The sequence below is a fragment of the Crocodylus porosus genome, unplaced genomic scaffold (genome assembly GCF_001723895.1).
Source record: "Crocodylus porosus isolate Cpor-Errol unplaced genomic scaffold, CroPor_comp1, whole genome shotgun sequence".
In the NCBI taxonomy this organism is placed as follows: Eukaryota; Metazoa; Chordata; order Crocodylia; family Crocodylidae; genus Crocodylus; species Crocodylus porosus.
The window spans coordinates 102,409,290-102,426,233 of NW_017728931.1; the positions used below are offsets into that span (position 1 = coordinate 102,409,290).

Genomic DNA, 16,944 nt, shown 5'->3' on the forward strand with positions numbered 1-16,944 from the left:
AGGCATGGGCCACTGATTTTACATAAAGAACCTCCTCAGTGAACAATTTAACATCAACTTACCCAGTGTTGTTGCAATGTTAGCAATGGATTTAAGCTTTAAATATAACCACAAAATATGTTAAATGACACCATTTAAAACTATAATTTAGATTATCACTAAATCATTTATTTTTATTAGGTTTTTGAATATGAAATATTTTATAAAACAAGGATCACTTGAGTTAATACGAAGTTAAAAAACTATTAGGGAAAGGAGGAAAGGTTATCCAACTGGGCTATACTTGTACTCTAAATAACCACCCAGCCTAGTCTCCCATGCCACAAGTATAGTGGAGGATTGATCTTCAGCTCCTCGACCAAGGAGTCAACCAGAGGCCATCTGCCATCTCAGAACTGCCAACACATCTCCACACTTTTCTAGGTTAATCTCTAGCTGACAGTTTTAAGCCACTGAAATGAACATTTTGCATCACTCACAGTAGCAATACAAGGAGGCCATGCTGGGACCCCAGTTTCAGCCCAGCATCATTCCAGAAACACTTTACTTGTTAATATTTTTCTCTTTGGTAATGTTACATACATTTTTAATACCAGTATATCAGGAAAAATTTTCATGGATATTGATTACAGTTGTAGCAGTTCAGAAAGTGAAATTCCATATGATTATACTGTGCCACAGACACAGTAAATACAACAGGTCAAACAGGTCTCCAGTTAAAAACTCACATAGCAGCAAAACAGATTTATTGTGCATTGGACTGATCACAGCCCTAGCATCATCAATTGTATGAGGATATACTCTTTAGCTGTGGGGACAGGTAGTACGTCCTCCTTTTTTACATCTCCTCAGATATCAAAGTTTTGATTTATCTTCCCTCAAGAAAAAGACTTTTCAGAAATTTACCATAAATAGCTGGACACATGTCATAAAGAATATATATTTTCCATTTTAAAATGAGAAAAATATATGAAATCAAAATAAAAAATAAGCTTAACCCATATTGACCTAAGCCTGGTCACTTGCCTTACCAAGACCTTGTATAACCATTCAGTTTCTCCTGGGAGAGTCAGTGCTTTCCCAGGAGAACCCATGAGTGTACAGATGTTCAGGCCTTTTTTCCCCAGAGTAAAAATGGCCACTTCCAGAGAAAATTACCTTGGGAACAAGCAGGGTTAAATGACTCCTGAGAGAATTTCTCTTGGGAGAGCAAAAAACTATACATGTCATGGCTTCCCTCAGAAGAGAGCATAGTCCTTCAGCATCCCACCCACCCTTACACCACACACACACATTCCCCCTCCATCTGACGAGACAGCGTGCAATTGGTCTCTGCGGCTCCAACCAGGAACAGAAAATGCCCCATTCACAAGCCTCACATTGTGCTGCAGGGAAACACAGACTGATTATTGGCAGTCTTGGTCAGCTAATGCCCTATGCATTGCTCCCATCAGTCACCAGGCAAACTGAGAGAATCCGAAGAGCATGCTGAGATGTATGCACAGGCCCTCCCATGGGTTGCACAGTATCAACACTGAAAGCTCTCTTCACTTCAGGGCCTAAGGATCCAAATGTCTGCACACAGCTCTTGGTACATTTCCTACCAGGAAAAGAAACCTGGGAGAATTCTCCCAGATTATTTGAATATGTGTATCCAGCCTAAGAAAAAAGTAAGGCTCATATAGGTATAGTTGTATCCATGCAGACAATAAATATCCTCCAATTAAATGCATCTAAAGTCATCCTCCTTCTATCAAATTTGCTGTCTTTTGGCACAGCAGAATGTTAGGAATTTATCCTTAGATCAGAAAGACCTATACTGCTCCATATTAATTGCATTAATAAACATTGACACAAACACTGGAATCCTGCCCCCTCCCTTGCCTCTTTCACCTCTCTTATTTATACCCCTTAGAGTTTTAAAATAAAAGGTCTGAACCTTCATTTATATCAGGAATGAATGAATCTTCTATATTTAGCACACTGAAAAAAGCTATTTGAACAGGTGCGTCTAATAAAACTGGTTTCTAGCTATTTTATTCTATTTCAGTTTCATCCTATGTTGAATGGCACCTTGTTTCCCTGAGTAAATTGGAAGTCAGCTCTCTCCCCTGGTGCATTTTAGAAGTTTATTTACTTCAAAGAGGTGTGAAATCATCTTACATATCCTGCTTAACCTAAGGTTCTCTCATACACTATAGGACAGATTCTCCGAAGCCTTACTTTCTGTACAAATCTTAACACCCATGCACAAACAGATCTGAATTGTGGTATTTTATTTTTTGGACAAATATAAATAACTCCACCATGTATCAGACAGTTTCATGCCTCTGTAAAGTGAGATCTGCAACTTTTCTTGCATAAAATCCAACCAAAACTGCATTAAAATTAATGAAAGGATCAAGTTTTAAATATGTAGATATTTTTATAATATTATTTGATTATTTTTGGTTTAATATTTCATAGCATCACAGATTCATAGAGAAGCAGGGCTGGCAGGGGCCTCCAGAGGTCATCTAGTCCAACCGCCTGCCAGAGGCAGGATCATCCCTCTCCAAGCCATCCTATACAATCCATAACCCAAACTCCATGTAAGACTACCATCAATAGTGACACAATGCAGACCTAACACCCTAACCGGCCACAGGTAAAGCACAGGATAAAGAATGGATTCACCTTAATGGTGGCAGTCTAGGAAGGCCAAAATATTGAAGAAAAATATTTTGCGAGTAGTACTCCACATGACATCAGTGTAAATCAACAAATAAAGACCTAGCACTGAGACCACACACAGTGTGTAACAGAGACATAACTTTTGCACCCTGGGCAGTGGAGAGATGCTGAGTGCTGGGGTGGAGGAGCGGGGTTGTCAGTCTTACCAGCTTAGGGACTCTTGCTGTTTTCCCACACCCAGCTCCTATGTCTGGGCAGCACAGGTCTGTTCCAGCCATGGCAAAAACTCTTTGGGGAGACACCATTCTGATACACCCTCTAAGTTGACATCCAGGACTGGTACCCCTCTGCCCCCTTCTGCCTATTATGTTAGGTATTTACTATGTGTTACAGTATTTGTCATACTCTGAAACTAGAATATCTGAAATCCTTAATTTCAATCTGTATTGATATAATAGAACTGGACATTTTTTGAGCTTTAATTTTATGAATCTCAAAACACTTTACAAGTATCAATACATTAAGTAATTATTATTGTTCATCCCATTTAGCTGATGGACTACTGTGTCCGAGAGAAATTAAGTGATTTGTTTGTGATCATGGAAAGAGATTGTGGTAAAAGTGGGCATAAAACCCCATAATACCATTCTGTGATGTTGAATGTAATTTAAAGTAAGCCTTCATGCTGGGAAATGAATAATTTTTACTGTGATACAGAGACAAAAAAGGTAGTGTAGCAGTCTTGTGAAAATATAAATACATTTTATTTCTTAGACATTTCATAGACATTTGGGCTGGAAGGGACCCTGGAGGATCATTGAGTCCAGCCCCCTGCCCCAGGGGCATGAAGCCAGCAGGGATCATAGGATCCCAGCAAGATAAGCATCCAAATGTATCTTGAAGGCATTCAGAGTGGGTGCTTGAACTGCCTCTGGTGACAGTCAGTTCCAAAACTTGGGGGCTCGGACAGTGAAGAAGTTCTTTCTTATGTCCATCTTGAACCTGTCACAGTGGAGTTTGTTAACATTCGATCTTGTCATCCCTTGGGGGACAGTCGTTCCCCCAGATCCTGATGAGCACCCCTGATAAACTTATAGGTGACCACCAGATCACCCCTGAGCCTGTGCTTTTCCAGGCTGAATAACCCCATTGCTCTCAGCCTCTTGTCATAAGGTCTGTTTTCCTGACTCTGATCATGCACGTGGCTCTCCTCTGCACCCTCTCAAGCTTCTCCACATCCTTTTTGAATTGCGAAGCCCAGAACTGAATGCAATACTCCAGCTGCGGCCTCACCAAGGCCGAGTACAGCAGGAGAATGATGCCCCAGGATCTGCTTGAAAAGCATCTATGGATGCAAGCCATTGTTTTGCTCGCTTTACTAGCTGCAGTATCACACTGAAGGCTCATGTTCATCTTGTGTTCAACCATGACCCCCAAGTCCCTTTCATCTGCAGTGCTAACCAGTGTAGCACTACTGAGCCTATAAGCATGGTGCAGGTTTTTCCTCCCAAGGTGGAGAAGCTTGTATTTTTCAGCGTTGCGCACCATCAGGTTCTCGTCCACCCATTTCATGAGTCTGTCCAGATCTGCCTGGATCACCTTCCTATCCTCAGATGTAGACGCTTTACCTCAGAGTTTGGTGTCGTCGGTGAACTTGGCCAGTTCACTTCTGACGCCAATGTCCACATCATTGATGAAGATGTTAAACAGTATAGGCCCTAGGATAGAGCCTTGTGGGACCCCACTGGTCACAGTGCACTAAGATGATTGGTTCCCGTTGACCACCACCCTCTGGGTCCTACCGCAGAGCCAGTTCCCCAGCCAGCAGATTGTGGTGATGTCAAGGCCGCAGTTAGCCAGTTTAGCCAAGAGGTGATCGTGGGATACCAGATCGAAGGCTTTTTTAAAATCAAGGTATATGACGATTGATCTCTTCCCCCTTATCCAGGCGATCAGTCACCTGGTCATAAAAGGAAATGAGATTGGTCAGGCAAGACCTACCCGCAATGAACCTATGCTGGGTATCCCTCAGGATATTGCCTTCAGCTAGTCTGTTAAGGATGGCCTCCTTGATAATCTTTTCCAAGACCTTCCTCAGGATAGAGGTCAGGCTGATGGGCCTGTAGTTTGCTGGATCTACTTTCCTCCCTTTCTTGAAGATAGGCATGACATTGGCCTTCTTCCAATCTTTGGGCACTTCACCAGAGCACCAGGAGTTCTCAAAGATCTGTGCCAGGGGCTGAGCTGATGTAACCCATCAGTGTTTTACTTCCTGACAGTTTTACTAACAGATCTTTTGTGTCAGCTGGAGCAGTATCTTCTCTTAGGGCCTTGTTACAAGTAATCATAGGTGGCTCCTGGAGTTCTTAACACCTGGATTGTCTATACATTAGCATCTAAAACTAGTTTTAAGCACTTATTATGTGGTTTAAAGTTATACCACTCCAGGACAACATTATCTCTGATCTGTGTTATCCAGTTCATGTTACAGTAAGCTGCAGCCACTCTAAGCCAGTGGCTCTTGACCTTTTTTATACCAGGACTTATTTGTCAACATCAATGGCCAGTCCTGCCCCAGTGTCCCTCACTCCCAATCTTCTGCCACCCCACCCTTAGGCCCCAGGCAGTGTGCGGGGCAGGGGGTAGGTGTGTGGGGCGGGAGGGGAGGCATGGGGGGCCCAAGCAGCCCCAAGCAAGCCTTTGCAAGCTGGAACTCTGAAAGCCTGCAAGGGAAAACCACAGTTTCCCATGTTTTTCTCCTTAAAAGGAGAATCCATTTTTAAAGTTTGTTCACAACCCTTTCATATAGTCTTGTGACCCACTTTTGGGTCATGACCCCATGGGTTGAGAAATGCTGCTCTAGGCTACATCCTAGTGTAAACACTCCCCTGATGACCTAGATTGGGCCCACTGCTTTCCCCAGCACCCCAGAGCCCTGCTTACTGACCCTCTGCTCCACCCTCCACCACTTACTTGCAGCTGCCCATGTTGTCTGTCCCTAGGGAACAGGCAGGGGAGGTTTAAACTGCCTGCCCAGCTGCTACCACTACTGCTACTGCTTCTGTCTAGGCCAGAAGAGCTTCAGCCCAGCAGCAGTGGTGGTAGGGGAGGCAAGTTAACCCTTCTCTGCCGGGTCCCCTGGGAAAGACAGTGTGGGGAGCCACAAAGTAAGTAGTGGCCAAGAGGCAAGGGTGGAGCCCCAGGGCAGGAGGGGTGGGAACCAGGGGAGCCCCAGGGCACAGAGGGAGCTCAGAATGGGTGCTGGTAGGTTTCCCACCTTTCAGTCCAACAGGCCCCTGCTGGCCTGAACCTGTGATGGCTCCAAACTTGAGCTGGAACCCATCAACATTTGTGTGGCTCAGCTCATACCATAAGGTGTAACAAGTCCCTTACTATACCTGTCTGTAGGAAGTGAGTCATTCCAAAATTTACTAACAGCAGCATGATCAACATGACACCATAATGAAAACTGAGAGAATATTAGGATAATATATCAGACCAGAAACTATCATTAATGTCATGGGTCTTAATGGTATATTTCACTTCCCTAACCTTTACAACATCTCAAATAGAATACAGCAGGGTGCTTTGTTCTTCTAAAGACTGCCAGTATAACAATGCAATCTTTTGATTTAAGCCTTTACAAGCTTGGTTGGGATGGCTTGCAGAATAAAGTACATTGATTAAATAATTCATGGTGCTATAGAGGGAAATGATAGGTAATACTTGTTCTTGTAATAATGCTGCTTCAGATCAACCAAGGTTGAGTACATCAATGGACAGAGCTCCTTGATCATTTAAGGCTCAAGCTTTTGAGGTACTGAGCACCCCTTCAAATTCTCATTGAAGTTGAGAGCTATGCATGTTGCTTGGCAGTGGGTTTTCACTTAACAAATATAGAGTTATAGCATGTTTTTTCTTTATTATTTTCCTCAGGGAATAAAAATACTAGGCTGCATTTCATTCAAAAAGTAGCTGTGGTTCTTTTATGTCACTCATTCATTAAGGCCCAGATCCTGCTTTTTCCCAACTATGTCTAAGACATACTTTTGCACATCTCCCACTAAAATAGTCTCTCTCTTGTGAGCCAGATGTGTATTTTTGGTTTGGGCAAAGAGTAAGTATAATAAGGGAGAATAGGATCTAGCCTACAAATCCAATCAGCCTTAAGCAGATAGTAGGCAAACTACTAAAAAACATTATATTTTATGTTCTCTTCATTCCTGCTAAAAATAATGAAAACCAAAAAGATCCATGTAAACAATAAACATTTAATATAAGATTTTAAGTGGTGAAAAACATTTGGTTTTTTACAACAGAAAGAGCACTGAATATAATTTCAATGAATAAATGGTTAATGTTTTAGATTACTTGGTTAGTTAAAGTGAATTTGTCCAATAACCACTTATCTCTCTCTCAAGGTTCTTCTCCAGGATTTATTTACTGCTAGGTTCAGATCTGCTATTTTTATTCCAGAAAGGGTTCGTCTACATGAGAAATGCTACTGCGCACTAGCTTAGTTTACTGCACAGTATGGGCAAGCATATACACAAGTGCACCCTTACTGCTCTGTAAAAATTGCTAATCATGGTTAAATTTGCTACCTGCAAATGCAAATGCAGGTAGCAAATTTAATCACAATTAGTTACTGCACAGTAATGCAAGTGTAGAAGCAACCCAGCATCAAATTTGCTGCCAGGTCTGCCCTGCCACTAGGGGACCGGCCTGAGGCCAGCCCCAGGGCTCCTGACTGGCCATCTCTCCTGACCCAGGGCTGGGCTGCATTTGTGGCAACCCCTACCTACAGGCTGTAAAAGCCTTAAGCCATTTTATGCCCTGGGGCACACACACACCACAGTCCCCCTGGGCAGGCCACAGCCCTGCTATCCCTGCCTGCCTGGAGCTCCATGCTGCAGCTTGGTCCTATTCAGCCTTGCAGCTGCCAGGGCACTTCTACCTGGCCAGCAGGGTGGACACCACTTGCTGCAGGCTGATGTAGCCCTGCCAGCCCTGTCAGCATGCCTGCTGTGGGGCATAGCCTCTGCTGTGCAGCTGCCAATCCCTTGCCATGCACTAGGCACTGCTGGCAGCTGCCCAGGGCCAAAAATAAAAGGACAACCACTCAGGGACCTAGACAGCTGGGGTGGGACCATAGGCGACTGATGGGGGGAGCCACAAGGGGGCACGTGCTTCCCCTGACAGGGTCATCCCTGCTGCCACTGCCATTAGCAGCTTCTGCAGGTGCTCACCAGCCCCATCACCACTGCTACCACCAGCTTTTGCAGGTGCTCACCAGCCCCATCCCCACTGCTGATGCCACCACCAGCTTCTGCAGGTGTTCCCCCCAGACTCAGGAGGCACCAGTCACCCATGACTGGGACCCAGCATCCTGGCCTTATCCTCCCCATCCAGGCCTGCCCTGACCTGTGTGCACATGCCTGTGGCCTCCACTTGTGCCCCAGCAAGAGCCAGGAGGAGGTTGCTGACCCTGTGGTATTCTGGAGTGACACAGAGATGCAAAGGCAGTTTGAGTGGGGCTGGTGCTTGAACACCCATATAGTTGGGAAGAATGCAGGAGCGCTGGCACTCCCAGTCAGTGCAGCAGTGCTGCATCAAGCTCAAGGCCTTGCGGGCACAGTGGGTGGCCATGACCGACCACAATTGTCAGTCCAGTTGTGTCCACAAAACCATGCCCTTTATGTGGCAGCTGGCCCACATTTTGGTGGTGCCCTAGGAACCACATTGCAGCTATGTGGTTTACACCAGCAAAAGTGCCTGCCTGGGCTCCCACCCCACCCTGACCCTTTCAGTGACACATCACTGGAGGAGGGACCCTCAGGAATTCAGCATCCCACCCATTCAGCTCCATGACTGCTCAATCCACTAGCAGTTCAGGGAGCTCTGGCCAGTGGCTGCCTCAGCAGCTGCATAGCATCTGATCCGACCACAAGGAATTGCCAGCCATGACACCACCAGCTGTCACCAGCACCAGCTTATCCCCAGAGGGGGGCCCAACTAGGCGCCTGCCCACCATGCACCACAGGCCAAGGACCCCATCAGCAATGGGGACACAAGCTGGACACCATCACCAGTGGGGAGGACCACATCAAGCCACCAGCCTCATGAGCCCAGGACATGTGGTAAGATCCACACTGGGAGGAGGGACCTCCCTGCCCCAACCCCTGCCCCTGGTTCCAGCCTTGGCCTCATCCCCTGCCCCTGCCCCTGCCCCTACTCCCTGTCTGGCCTGCCCACACTCCCCTGGTCCCAGGTTTCCTCCAAAGAATGCAGAAAGGTGGGACATAGTTAAAAACTTTATTGAGCAAACTGTGCCCCAACAGCTGGGTGGGCACAGACCTCTCACACCCCAAGAAAGGTGTTTATGCTGGCAGTGATGTCTTCCTCAGCAGCAAGGAGCAGCAACATGTGGTGCGTCAACGGGTACCCTCCAGTCAGTGGAAGAATTTTCAGGGCCCCAGGCTTACCCCTTGTGCCGTCATACCTCACAGTCCAATACCATGTGTGCAGGTTTGCATGGGGCACCAGGAGGATCAGCAGCAGCAGAGCATAGTGGGTCAGGCATTCCTCAGCCTGTACAAGCAGCTCATTGTGCACCAGCAGGGGCATGTCAGGGTACAGCAGTGGCATCGGGGGAAGGGGAGCCAGCCTGGGTGCCTCCTTGCAGACAAACCCTGCTGGGAGGGTGGGGGCATGACCAGTTCCTCATCCCATTTATCTAAGAGCCCCACAAGCCCTAAGCCTGGGTGCCATGAATTGAGTGGCAGCACAGCAGGGAAGGTGGCCTGCAGGGGAAGAGGAGAGGTCTGGGGTCTGGAGCTGTGGCAGCAGGTGCTGCCAGTAACCTGGCCTGTCCCATCCTGGGAAGTGGGCAGGGTAGGCAGGCTGCCTCCAGCCAGCACCCAGTGGGCCATCGGCCCCAGGGGAGTGAATGGGAATGGGGGGCTTGGGCAGTGGTCACCTGGGCCTGGGCACCTGTGCACTTACCACGGTACCTGGGCACCTGTGCATGTCCAACCTCTGTTCTGGGGCTGGGCAACGCATAGCCCATAGTGCAAAGCATCTTAGCTCTGAAATGTTGTAAACACTCACAAAAGGCTTCTGTCTCCTGGCTCTGCAGGCCCAGCATCTGGATGTGGGAGAGATGCCACAGCAGCCAGCAAAGATGCTGACTCTAGGTCACTGCCACCCTCTGAATGTGCCAGCTGTGCCAGAGCTGCACACAGGACAGAAATCTCTTCCTCCAGCAGCTGGTAGTGCTGGCTAAGGAACAGATGGAGTGCACTCAGGACTGGTGGGAGGAGGACCTGGCCCAGGAGGACAGGTGGCAAGCAGAGGACCTAGAGTTCTGCACCAAGCTCCTGGCCCTAAAGCTCGAGTAGATCCAGGTCCTGTGGAAGTAAAATGCCATCTTGGACTGGGCAGTAGAGGCCACAGACAATTATTATCAGACCCCGGACACTGTCCTGGGCTGACAGTCTTCTGTGTGCCACCCACTGCCCAACTCCCATCTGTAGCCCTGCCAATCCCATGGCAGCCTCCTGCTACCCTGCAGCAGGCCCCCACCTGGTCCTGGAAGGAGGTCCTTTGATGCCTGCTACCACCTAGAGCCCCCAGCCTGGCCTCTGCCTCAGGTACACTGACACCTGCCTGGGCGCAGCCCCACCATTCATCTGGGCTCCATGCAGGCGTGGAGCCATAGGTGGCTTGACTGGTGCCAGAATGGGACACTGGCCCTCCTGGACCTGGACTCCGCCAGCCAGAGGGAGAGGGGGCTCTGTGTGTTGGGGGGGATGGGATGGGGGATTTGAAATATAAAGGGGATAAAGATATGCTTTTTGGACCTATGCCTGCCATAAGAGTGGTGCTGTGGGTTGGCAGGGGGTAGTGGGTCTGTGGGCAGTGGGGCAGGTGGGCTAGAGGGGAGAGTGCTCCAGAAGGTCGTCTACCAGAGCCTCCCACATGTGATGCCCTGGACCCCGGTGGCAGGTGCATGGCTTTTCTGGAGCCTCAGCAGGGGGGAACCACCTCTGCCACTGCCACTGCTGCCATAACTGCTACTTCTGCTGTCAGCCCAGATCAGCCCAGTACAGCTCAGGCAACAATTAAAGCATGCCTGATGGGGCTCCAGGTGGCCAGTGTAGGGTCCCATCAGCCAGAGCAGGGTCCCCGATGAGCAATGGTACCCAGCTGCAGGTCCAGCACCCCCAGTGGGAAGCACCAACTCTCTACCAGCACAGCCACACCAGAATGCCTGAAGATGCAGGCATCGTGGGCACTGGCTGCCCAACTGGCACTCACATGCATGAACATCCTTCAGTGGTCTACAATGGGCTGTAGGACCACAGCATGAAATCCCCTGCAGCTATAAGAGGGGGCAGTCTCCATGGAGCAGGCAGGTGACTGGTATGTGGGTCCCATCCAGGGCCCTGATACACGGGGGAACCCCAGTGCATGGAACTCTGCCACCTCCACCTAGGGGTCATGGACATGGAGGACGGTGTCCAGCAGCAAATCCTGAAGGGTGCCACACAACTCCAGGATGGCCTCCCTGGCAATGACCTTGCCCATGCCAAACAGGTGGCCCATGTACCAGAGGCTGGGATGCGTGACCAGCTTGAGCAGTGCCAGGGCAAGGTGGGTGTTGTCAGGGAGGGGCAGCTGCATGCCAATGTCCTGGCACTCCATATGGGGTCACAGCTGATGGAGCAGGTCCCCAAAGGTGGCCCAGGTCAGCTAAAAGGCATCCACCCACTACTTATCATCCTAGGTTTGCAGGATCAGGTGGTGCCACCATTTATGGCTGGTACAGTGGGCCCAGAGGCAGTGGGGCTGGAAGTCCAAGAGAGCAATTGCAGGCCCAGAAGTAGCATTCTGCAGCTCCTCATCAGCATCCCTGGAAGCAGCATCTGCACAGTAGTGGTGGGGGCCCTGGGAGGGCATGCTGAAGGCAGGCAGGTGGTCACTGCATGTGTTGGAGCAGAGTGGGTGGGGCATCCATGGGCCAGCCATCAGTCAGTGCAGCAGGCCAGCAGGGCAATGCAGGTGGCCAGCAGGATCCTGGGACCCTGTTCCTCACTGCCAGGGCCAGGGGCTGGGGCAGCCATAGTGCAGGGAGGCATAGTAGGCACTAACACAGCTGCCATGTGCTTCCTCTGCACATGCTGCGTTGCTTCTCTGAGCACAGGAATGGGCTGCCCAGAGAGCACAGAGTGCAGCTGGGTTTTAAAGATAGCTGCCAAGTGCTGGCAGCTGGAGCTGGCTTCAAAAATGGCTGCCAGGTGCTGGCAGCTGGGGCTGGAGCTCCCCCTGGTATCCATCCCTGACTAAACTAAATTCCTAACTAAATCATCCCAATCAAGTGGCTGCTCTTGAAAACCTCATGGGATCAATAATCCTAGATATTCCTTCCACAAGCTCTCCAGGTAGCCTGTTCCAAAAGTTGACCATCCTAGAGGAAGTTCGTCGTAATCTCCAACCTAAATTTCATCTGGTGGATTTTTCCTCTGGTGGAGGCTATTGTTCCTAGTCCTGTTCCCTACTTCCACAGAGAAAAGCCCATCTCTGTCCTCTCCATAATTGTCCATCAACCTTCCTCCCAGATCTGCCAGCTGCCCCTGTACCTGCCAGTTCCCTCCAGGGACCTCTGATCCTGTCAGCCCCTTCAACCAATAAATTAGACTGCCCATGTTGCTCCCGGGTTAGGTTTACGTGACTTCAAGTAAGCTGTCTACACCTAAAATGAGTACATCAAATGCTTGATCATACACTGCAGATTTAGCCACACCACAGTCCTGCACTCAAGTTTGACTGGTAGGCACACCCAATATCTGATGTGGATGGGGTTGCAGCCCTGACTCATGTTGGCAAGAGTCTGGGAAGCAGGAGTTCAGAGACATCCCAATCCTCAGTGTTTTACTGATTGGCTCTATGCATTTTTTAAAATCAACTTTCTAAGGCAGATCTATCCCTTTGTCTCTCCATGTCTGTTCCCTGTCTGTAAAAATGGGGATAACAGTACTGGCCTGCCCCACAGGGATGTTTTGGGAATAAAAATATTAATGACTATGCTGACTTAGATACTATAATATGTAGCAAAATCATGCATCTAAAGAAATAGAAGGGGTCTAAATTAAGATAGGACTAGGCAATCTTAATTCTGGAAATTCTCTCCTTTTGAGTGCTTGACCGTACAACCTTAATGCTCTTCTTTCTTATAATGTCATTTTATTTTCCCTGTGTAGGTCCCAATAGCTTTAAAAAAAACAAATCAAAACAGAAATTGCATCTAGTGGAACCATGTTGGCACCCATGTTTCATCAGCAGGGCTTAAATCCTTAAGTCACAGCATAGACCTTTTCTATTTGAACTAACAAGAGTAGCAGCAGTAGATTATTTTCCCCTATATGGGCCAGCCACTAGAGCAGGGGTGGGCAAAATGATGGATCCAGCTGGCAGCTGGACTCCATTTCTCAGTAGCCCCTGCACATGTGGCTGGGGCTGGTTTCCATGGAGACCTCAGCATCAGCTGTGATGTGATAGCTCACAGCCAGAGTTTCTGTGGAAACTGAACCCAGTAGCACACAGCACGGCGGGGAGCTGCTCCAGGGCCAGGCTGGGATCTTTCAGCAGTAACAGTGTGGTCCAGAGCCAGGGCAGAGCCATGATCTACAGCCTGCATGCAGGGGTGTGCAGGCAGTGGATTGTGGCTCTGCCCCAGCTCCGGACTATGCTGTCACCACTGCAGGGAGCTGGGACCATTTGATGTCCTTGATGTATCATGGCAATGCTGCCAGTCTCTTTGGGCCACCTGCGGATGGCGGCCAGCAGTGAGCGTAGCGCCTGTACCCCCGATGGGGTGCGGGCAGGGACCTGAAGTTAAAAACAATCCACGAAGGCGTGAGTCCCTCTGGTCATTGACGTTGCTGCGGCAAAGGATGACCAGCACCAGCAGACATCAAGTAAAACGGTTCGGAATGGGGATCCTTCTTGGCATCAGGTGCTCGCTGTCTTCTGGCAGTTAAAAAGGCTAAAAGCTTAAAAGCATAAAAAGCTAAAAGCCTAAAACCACCATGGGGCCGCCACTGGGTAGGGCGACCAGTGCCTTAAAGAGCCATGATCCGCTGCCTGCATGCGCCTGCCCAGAGCATGCAGGCTGCAGATCACAGTCCTGCTCCAGCTCCAGACCATGCTGTCACCAGTGCAAGATCCCAGCCCAGCCCTAGAGCAGCTCCTCACCCTACCACCTATCCTGCCAGCACTGCTGGAGCCAGTCTCCATGGAAACCCTGGCCCTGTGCTATCACAGCAGGGCTGCTACTGGGGTCTCCATGAAAACTGGCCCCAGCCACACAGACAGGGGCTGCAGGGAAATGGAGTCCACTGCCAGCCCCACCTGCCCGATAGGCCAGACTTTGCCCATCCCTTCACTAGAGGCATGCATTTTGCCAACAAGTTTCACAGCTATTTGTTGACAACACAGAAATACTGAGATTCAGGACTGTAAATTCTATTCCCAGTGTAGAAGGAAAGGTACTGTAATGGATGCAGATCTTTCTGCTCCACCTTTTCCAAACATGTTTCTCCGCTCCCTGGGCACATGTACACGAGCATCCAACTGTGCAGTTATTACTGCACAGTCTTTTAGTATGTGCTTTAGTGGTTTACTAATCACCAGTACTGCACAGTCCCAGCACCACAGGGTTATTTCTGACCCTACTGTGCAGTAGCAATGTACCAGTGGCATCGTGGTTCATGCCCACTGACACTACATCACCCCCCAAAAAAAATTCAATCTGAGGATAAAATACATAAAAAAACTCAGCCAAAATTATTAAGATTGAACAAATGTATGAGCAACTTAAATAGGACATTCGGAAAGCATTCAGCAGTTTTATCAGTAGTTGTTACTGTCTGTGCCATCCATAAGACTTGGGCATAGGCTTATTTCAACCATGGGTATAAATGATTTAATAACATTAAGAGTTGTTAATAGTTTTTGCATTTGTCTAATGATTTTCAATTTGAATTTGCAACATTGCGATGCTTTTGGATTTTCTATTTGAAATCCTGGTTACTGTGCATTACTAAAAGCCTTACTTTAGAAAGCTTTTTTCTACAGATGGATCCCATTTGGTTTCAAATGTCTGCTTTGAACCTTTTGGCAATGATGAGCTGTTAGCTATAGGTCAGACTGTGCTGGATGCGGGGAGTGAGGTTGAGGGTTTTTTTACACCATTATAATAGCCAGGAGTGAAGTGAAAATTACTGGATGTTTAATTACCTCCATATAACATTTTAAATACTTGCTGGAACACATGCACACACATACAGTTTGGGAAATCAAACCTTGTTTTAGAGGTACAGCAAACATAAAAATAAGGGAGGGGGAAGGAAAACCTTATGTTGGCAAATACTAGGAAAATGGTATCCTAACTTTTCACTGTCCATTATATAATCCTAAACATTCCTGTTTAAAAACTGAATTATAACATAATCTTCTTTTCAAAGAAAAATATAAAGCGAAAGTATAAACCTGCATTGCAACTGTACTGAACAGCCTAGAATCATCTGACTTCCATCAGATAGTTACCCACAATACTTATCATCATATGACTAATTTGTCTTTCTAAAGGCAGGTTCATGACAGATTATTAAATGAAGAATGGAACTGGAGTATTCAATACATTTTCACTGTAACATTTAAAATCTCAGGAAACAAACTCCCAGGGAAATACCATATGATAGAATATAAATTGCATTGAACTTTGTATTGTTTTCAGTCATAGTATTGTAGGTATTGACTAGTGATTCAAAGAAGGGTACACTTGTTTATTGTTTTCAGTGTTGATTTGCATGTTTACTTAGAGGTTCCTTTGTCTTTTTAAATATCAAACTTTGGGTCAAATCTTTTAGCTACCTCAAAAAAGAATTTCCCTTAGTCAGAAAAAGAGGAGATCCAAAAAAGTTCACAAAATGTGCTAGGGACTATGACAGCTGAATTAACTTTAGAAGTTAATTCACCCACAGGTGGGTGCCAATGTGAAACTAAGACATAGATTCTGTTGAAATTTTTACAGAGGTTTTACCCAGGCTTTACCTGTACAAACCCTCTGTTACCATATGAAATTTATGAGTTCCCTGAGTAAGGATTGGATATGTATTAAGAAGACCTCAAGGTTTAGAGCCAAACTAAATAAAGGACTTAAGAGTCATATAAGTTAGGAAGTGCAATGACACCCCAGTGAAGAATCCAAAACCCTGAGACAGGTACCTAGGTTCCTATACAGTGACTGGGGAGAGTTAAGCACTTCAAAAGTGATCCAAAAACTCCCAAACTGAGTGGGGAGTCACCTATAATCAGCCAATACTAAACACTGGCGGCATCTACACAAGACGCTGACTGCACAGTAGCCAGACACCACTGTGCAGTAGCATCACATGGCAACAACAGCGATGCAACACTACTGCACAGTAGTATCGGGCTACGATTGCAGTAGCTTCACAAAAAACCATGAGTTGGTGCTACTGTGTAGTAACTCATGTTACTGCACAGACATTTAGTACTTGTTTACACAAGTACTAAATGACTGTCCGGTAACAACTGCACAGTCAGCGGCTCATGTAGACATGGCTACTATGTGCAGCATTGTGTATGAACTCCTGAACCACACTGGTACTCAGGAGTTCATGACTAGAAGTAGTCACCACAGACCACTTAACATTGAGAATAGGTGTCTGCAAGTATTATTTAAAAGAAATGATCAGGATTCACTCTTTTTTTAAACATAACAGGAGGAAGAAGATGCTTTCTATATAGTAGCTTATTGGTTAGAGCAGAGATGTCCAAATGGAGGGTTAAATCATGGCCTGTGGGGTTTCTTTCCAGAGCCATTGTACCTGGCATAGCTTCATAACCCAAAGGGTGAATTCCACCAAATTTGGGGTCTTTGGTTGCCGTTGATAAATAAAATCAGTGTCAAGGAAGGGGCATGGTATAAGAAAGAGAGTAAGGCAAGGTTATATAGTCTATTGTTCATGGCACTCAGCTGGGAGGGAGGAGTTTTTGCTTCAGTTCACGCTTTCAGGATTCCTGGTTTCATAGTTTCATAGTTAGTAGGGTCGCAAGGGACCTGAGCAGATCATCAAGTCTGACCCCCTGCCTTGGGCAGGAAAGAATGCTGGGGTCAAATGACCCCGGCTAGGTGATTATCTAGCCTCCTTTTGAAGACCCCCAGGGTAGGAGTGAGCATCA

At 47.4% G+C, this 16,944-nt stretch overlaps 1 protein-coding gene across 2 annotated transcripts in view; it reads left to right on the forward strand.

The window, feature by feature from the left end:
* Positions 1 to 16,944, forward strand: part of KCND2 (potassium voltage-gated channel subfamily D member 2) — a 481,391-nt gene that overhangs the window by 162,528 nt on the left and 301,919 nt on the right. The gene's annotated exons all lie outside the window — the stretch shown is intronic.